The sequence below is a fragment of the Gordionus sp. m RMFG-2023 genome, chromosome 1 (genome assembly GCF_954871325.1).
Source record: "Gordionus sp. m RMFG-2023 chromosome 1, tfGorSpeb1-WG-v2, whole genome shotgun sequence".
NCBI classification, from domain to species: domain Eukaryota; kingdom Metazoa; phylum Nematomorpha; class Gordioida; order Chordodea; family Parachordodidae; genus Gordionus; species Gordionus sp. m RMFG-2023.
In genome coordinates, this window is record NC_088775.1 from 29,499,106 (window position 1) to 29,507,013 (window position 7,908).

Here is a 7,908-nt window from a genome sequence, read left to right on the forward strand (position 1 = left end):
TATCTATTTCATATGATAAATTCCCATCTTTACGTGTTACTGTTACCTTTGTCCCAAATGTTTTCCTTCAAAGTTTTATACCAAACTTTGTCACCCATCACGATATTTCTATATGATGATATATTCCGATTTAATTCATTCACTTTATCTTCTAGTGGTTTAATTAAATCCCATCTGGTTCTTATTATTCTTGAAAACATCTATTTGCTTGGTATCATTGGTTGTGGCGTTCGGAGTGTTTCGATAATTAAACAAGAATTTTTTTTAAAGCTGTATCTAAGTCTATTTTCTTGTTACTTTCCATGCTCATACGTTCACATTGAATATTAGATTGATGGTGATGAGGAGCGTGGAGTATATGTTTAATTTTATGATCTTCACAAAACTTCTTGAACAGGTGGCTAGTGAAGTTAGATTATCAGTTACTATCTTTTCTGGTATTCCAAATAAACTGATTACTTTCATCAATTCTTTAATTGTTGATTCTGTTGTTATGTTTCTCATTCTTTTGATTATAGGGAACTTGCTATATGCGTCTACGAATATCATCCAATCATTTTCTTCAAATTGAGCAAAATCTATGTGTACGTGTTCAAATTGTTGCTGAACCTTATGGGTTTTGTAGATTGTGTGGATTATTTGTATATTTATTACATGAATCACAATTTTTTACTTCCTGATCTATTTCTGCGTTTATACCAGGCCACCATAAGTAATCTTTTGCTAACAGTTTGGTTTTACCAGCGCCTAGATGTTTTTATGTAACTCTTGTAACATCTCATTTTTCATATTTCGGGTATAATCCTTCCTTAAAAAGACAATCTTTTACCAGGCTTAATTCCATTTCCATGTTTTTATAAGTTTTGTTCTTTATCGCTTCACTATTTCTAATGTTGTCGATGATTTCCATCAATTCTTTGTCAAGATCCTGTTTTTCATTATTCTTTTGAAATTTACTGTTATGTCCCATCAATTATTATCAAATTTTTCACAATCTATGTTTTATCATCTCTTCTGTATACGTCTGTGGTAATCTCGACAAACAATCTGGTACTATATTTCGTTTTCCAGATCTATGGATTATTGTAACATCGTGAGCTCTTATCGTCAAATTCCATTTTCGAAGTCGCATTGATATTTAAGAATTGTCCTTGAGTCCCTTCGTAAATATATAAACGAGTGTGTGATCTGTGATTATTGTAAATCTCGTACCAATTAAATATTTTTGAAATATTTTTGCAGCATATATAACAGATAAAGCTTCTCTTTCAATATTTGTATAGTTTAACTCTGATTTTAATAATGCTCTTGAAGCGAAAGCAATGGGGTTCTCTTTACCATCACCCTCAATATAAAATAAAACTGTGCCTAGACCTTTCTTTGAAGCATCAGTTGCAATGCCTAGTGAAAAATTTAACGTAGGCGGAGTACTTATCAGTTTTTTTAGGTCATCGAAGCTTTCTTGATGTGTACTATCCCATAACCACTTGTCTTTATTAACTATTTTGTATAAGGGATCAGATATGTCCGCAAAATTACATAAAATATTTTGATAATAACTCGCTATGCTCAAAAATGTTGCCAATTCCTTTTTGTTTTCAGTTCCAGAATGTTTGAAATAGCTTTAATCTTGTCTCCATTTGGATGTATGCCTTTGTCGTCGAAGTCGTGCCCCAAGAATCGAAGTTTTTTTTAAAAAAATACACTTTTGGTAAAATTTGGTGTAAGTCCATGTTTTAATATCTTCTCAAATACTTTTTTTATGTTGTTCAATTATCAGTAGATCATCCATATAAAATATAACATCTTTCATGTCCCCGAAAATGTTATCCATGGTTTGTTGAAATATAGCTGACGAAGTTTTTAATACAAAAGGAAGTCTTGTAAACTTGTAATAACTCTTGTGTGTTGATATTGTGAGTAAATTATTGGTTCTTGAAGAAGTGCGTTTTTGAAATCAATTTTTATAAATTTCTTACCTTTTGATAATTTTGCAATTAGATCATTGATGCGTGGTATTGGGTATTTAAAATCTTCTAAAGCAGAGTTTATAGTATTTTTGAAGTCAGCGCAGAGCCGAAGTGAACCATTACTCTTAAGAAAGGGAGTGAGATGACTAGCCCATCTAACATCTTGAACAGGTTCAATAATTTTGTCGTTTATCCATTTTTTAAGTTCTTTTGTTATTAAATAAATTCTTGAATATGGTACACGACTTGGTGGTATAATTTTCGGTGTTGCATCTTGTTTTAAATCTAGTTTGACATAGCTGCTAAGTATTGTCTTTTGTTTTAAATCTAGTTTGACATAGCTGCAAAGTATTGTCTTTTGTTAAGTTTTACATTGCATTGCTTAATTAATTCTTGTATAGTAACATCATAATCTTCCTCTATTAGATTCACAAATTTATCTAGTATATTTCCAAAAACTGTTATCCAGGTCTTTCCCAGAAGTGCAATCTTGTCACTTTGGACTACATAAGCATTTAAGATTTGGGTTTTGTCCTCAAATTTTGCTTTGACTTGGACAGTACCTAATACTTTTATCATTTTCCCATCGTATCCAATTAATTTTGTATCCGATTTATTAAAGATTTTTATTTATATCTTGCAATATATCGCAGGTGGCCTAGTGGGGTATGATGTATGCTTGTAAACCGAAGGTCCCTGGTTCAATCCTGGAAAGGAACTAAAAGTTTTAGGTTTTTCTTCGACGGATGTGTACAGACATATGATAAGAGGATTTTTTGAGCTGAGAAATGTCACCCCGGTCACCGACAGGTTTGGACAGTCTGGTGCTAGAATACTTGTCCAATAAACCAAATAAGATGACCAGCTGAACCCGTGGGTCATTCAAGGATGATAACGATCTCTTTGCCAGCGCTAGAATAATGGTGACCTCGAGGGCCTTTCAAGCACAATGTATCCAAGTTACAATGGACTTGATAATGATACTCCGGTGGGAGATCCATCGGTTGATACTCCGGTGTGGGAGATCAAGTTTACAAAATCGATAAAAATACTCCGGTGGGATATCTGTCGATATTGATACTTCACCAAGATACAATGGCCTCGATAGCGATATTCCGATGGGAGATCCAAATGGAATCGATCAGAAATATAAAAATAGATAGTATGAGTAATAAAGTGGAGAGAGATTAAAGGAGCTTACCACCAGAAAAGGTGAAAGCTAAAAGGAAAAAAAAAATTCCAATCTTGCAATATGAATTGGTAGAATGGTGAATCTTGATCCTGTGTCTTTTTGCATTAATGTTGGCACATCATTCAAATATACTGTAACTTTATATGCAGCATTAGCTGTGTATTATCGGCATCCATATTGTTTATGTCCAAATTATATAAATTATATTCCTTTTTCTCTAACTTATCATTATTATCTTCTTTTATCTCTTCTATATTTACGGTGTTCACTTTGTTTGAGTATCGTGATTGATTATTATCGTTTGATATCTACAATTTCATACTTGATTTCTTCCTTGATTTCCAAAATTATGATTATTGTTATGTCTCTGTATAAATCTTGAATCATTATATTGTCTGTTATATCTGTAATTATAATCATTATTAAATCTATGGTTATTATAGTTATTGTTATTATAACTAGTTCTATTAGTAAATCTTGAAAAATTATTGTACGATCCTGGGTAGTTCGCCCTGACGTTGTTTTAATAACTCGCATTATAATTCTGATATCTGTGGTTGTAATTATTTCCTTGATAATTATTTCTTTGAAAGTCATATTGCACCTTGTTGTCCATCGTTGTCTGTTTCCATAATTAGATTGTAAATTTTATCTTTCGTTGTGGTCTCCATATCTAACCATCTGTTTTTTTCTTCTGTTTTCCTACCTCTTTGCCTTTCTAAATGTTTCAGGTTGTTTCATCCTCTGTTTTTTCGTCTAAAGAAATATTTTCAACTTTTGCAATTATATTTTTTTTAAATTCTAATTCCTCATAATCATCTCTTAAAGTAAGAACTTCTGCTAATGTTTTCTTTTAACGTAATTTTCAGCCTAATATTTTTGCTGATTGACAAAATTTTTACTTTTACTATAACTCTACTATCGTCTAGCAAACACTCATTTTTTAAAATACATAATCTACTTACCCAACTGTTGTAACTTTCATTTATACCTTGTATAGCGGCGTTAAATAACAATAATTCGAACTTTTAGAAATTCTCGGGTGTAATAACCTGAATTTTTCAATCAATATCGATGGATTGTTGAAGTCGGTAGGTGAACATATCGATTTGGGCTTGATATATTCTTCGTCTGGTAATCTTCATGTGAAGGATCCAGTTTTTTCAATGTCCGATATCTGAGCATCCTTGAATATGTTTTCGAATTTACTTAAAAAAAGATCGCCATTGCCTGACTATATCAGAAATTCAATACTTATATTAACATTAATGTTGGGAACCTGTTTTATGTCTATTTATTTATTTACGATTTCATCGATTATGTAACGGACTGCCACCATGATGTTTTTTGAGAATCAAGGTATCAAATTAATTTTTTTTACTGAAAATACAAAAAAATTTGTTTGTTTTTATAATAAAATATTTAATTTAAATTATCACGGAAGGTAAAAGAAATGACGTTTCGAAGTAAATTGTAACTTGTATAATTGTTTTTGAATGTTAAAAGAAATAAAAGTAAGGACTTATTTCAACTATTACTATTTAAATTTAAATCAAATTTATTACTATATATTTTTCATCTAAAAAACATTATATATATATATAAATATAAAAAGTTAATTGAACAACTTAAATAGTTAATATATAAAATAAACAATATTCAAATAAAACTAAAATTAACTATTCAAATTTAAATCAATCAACATTCCCCCTCTTCTAGAAAGAACTAATCTTCTTCTCAGCAGTCATCGAGAGCTTGTTGTCCCAAAAGTTTTTTCCCGTTTACTCGGTTTCATCTTGGTTCGCGCATAAGTCTCAAATGTTCTCGTAGGCTTGATTCTATCACGTAGGTTTGATAAAATCGTTTATTAGAGTTGCGTGAGTTTGTACGTTTATTGTAGGCTTGAATCAATTGCGTAGGTTTGATAAAATCGTTGAACGTTATCGTTGGTTTGATATCCTTATCGTATGTTGTTCACATTTCTCAAAATTGTTATTATCATGTTTCATAATTAATCCAGTTGAATATTGGAATTTGGAATAAATCGGAATATATAATTTGGAATAGTTGATCAAATCAAATGTATGAATAATATGCACGAATAAAATTTTGAATTTCGGAACAATAAAATATGTAATAAGGAATGATAATTTAAGGAATAAGGAATAAAATCCAAAATAAGGAATGATAAATCATGATGATTATTATATTATTTTTTAGGTGTTAAGTTAATCATAGCGTTTTATACTTTTAGCGTTTTATGCGTTTTATATTTTTAGCGTTTTATATTTTTTGCGTTTATATTTAAATTTTAAGCACTTAATCTTTTAAGTAATCAGGTTTATTTTTAATTCTTATTGGTCTAGTAATTGGTATCTTAATCTCATTCTTTGTGTCCACACTTCCCCCCTTAGAGGAATTTTTAGGGTCAATTTCATAATATTTTAAACTATTGTAACATTCTCTTTTCCTTAACTGATCAATATGCCTACTTACTATCCCTTTATCAGTATAAACTTGAAACATGGTGTTACTCTCTTTAAGCTTGATGCTGCCTTTGCACCACGTATCATCACCCTGTTTCTTATACCAAACATAGTCTCCTCTATTAAAAGTTCGATTTCCTGGTAACGACATGAAGACTTCACCAACTTTATCCTCCAAAGGTTTTAATAAATCCCACTTTATTCTAATGTCGCGGTTAAACATTCTTTTGGACGGTGTAACTCCCGTAGTGTCATTCGGCGTGTTTCTATAGTTGAACAAAAATCTGTCCAGCGCAGTTTCTAAGCCAATCTTTATGTTTCTTTTCATATGAGCTTTAAATGTTCTCACCATACGTTCAGCTTGTCCATTAGATTGCTGATGGTAGGCCGACGTTAGTACATGTTTTATACCATAATTGCTACAAAATTTTTCAAAATCTTTGCTCGTGAAATTGGTACCATTATCTGTAACAATGGTTTCAGGTATACCAAATAGTGAAATAGTTTTATAAATTTCCTTTAACGTGAATTCAGTCGTAATACTCTTTACCGGAACTATAACCGGAAATTTACTGTAAGCATCAACGATTATCAACCAATTCTTTGTAAAAAACGGACCCGCATAATCTATGTGTATCCTTTCAAATGGTTTAGTTGCTGCTACCCATGGATTTTGTATTTTCTTTGGATTGTCATGATAAATATTACAATCATCGCAACTTTTGACTTCCAAATCAATGTCGTTGACCATACCAGACCACCACATACGATCTTTGGCTAAGGATTTAATTTTACCTGCTCCCAAATGACCTTCGTGTAACGCCTTCAGTATGTTCTTTCTCAGACTTGACGGAATTATTATTTTGTCGCTTTTGTACAGACAATCTTTAATGATACTTAGTTCTTGTTCAATATTTTCATAAATTTTATTTTGGATAGGCACATTATTTCTTATGTCATTCATAACTTGAGATAATTCAAAATCTTTGGATGTTTCATCACGTATTCGGTCAAAACTAAGAGGTATATCGCCAAAGTCATTTATAATCGCGATATCATCAATAACGTCATCATCAATTACTTGTGGTAGTCTTGAGAGGCAATCGGGAACAACATTGTATTTACCAGCTTTATATCTGATGTTAAAGTCGTAACCCCCCAAAATTATACTCCACTTCTGTAACCTTAATGACATGGTGCTATTATCTTTGAGCCCTTTGGTGAAAATATGGATTAGCGGCTTGTGATCCGTTATAATAGTGAACTTAGTCCCTATCAAGTATTCTTGAAATCTCTTGATAGCAAACATAATGGCCAAAGCTTCACGCTCAATATTGGTATAATTTGTTTCAGATTTTGCTAAAGTTCTTGATGCAAAAGCTATCGGTTTTTCTTTGCCATCTTTTTCAGTGTGAAACAAAACAGCTCCTAAACCTCTTTTAGATGCATCAGTCGCAATTCCGATAGGTAGTTCAGGCTTAAAGTACGTCAAAGCTGGAGGAAGACTAATCAATGTCTTTAGATCATCAAAACTTTTGGAGTGTTCTAAATTCCACTCCCATTTTTCTTTGTTAACAATCTTGTATAAAGGATCAGCTATTTCAGCGAAGTTGTTCAAAAATTTTCTGTAGTACCCGGCCATACCTAGAAACGTTGACAATTCCGCGGCTGATGGTTCCGGCATTTTAACGATCGCCTCGATCTTATCATGGTTGGCGTGGATCCCCTTGGCGTCGATGTCGTGTCCTAAGAACCTTAGACTTTTTTTGAAAAATAAGCTTTTTGTAAAATTAGGCACTAAACCATGAGATAGTATTCTTTCAAAAACCTTCTTTATGTTGTTGAAATGAACTTCGTCACTACTTCCCGTAATTAGTAGATCATCAATATAAAATATGACATCTTTCATGTCACTGAAAATTTGATCCATAATTTGTTGAAAAATCGCAGATGAAGTCTTTAACCCAAAAGGAAGTCTGGTAAACCGGTAGTACCCCCTGTGTGTAGATATAGTTAATATGTCTCTGCAGGTTTCATCGATGGGAATTTGTAGGAACGCATCCTTGAAATCTATCTTGGTGAACTTCTTCCCTTCCTTGAGCTTAGCGATAAGATCATTTATTCTTGGAAGTGGGTATCTGAAGTCCTCAAGGGCTGGGTTGACAGTGTCTTTGAAGTCTGCGCAAACCCTACCATTATCCTTGTAGACAGCGGTTATCGGACTTGCCCATCGGACATCTGTTACAGGCTCAATGACTCC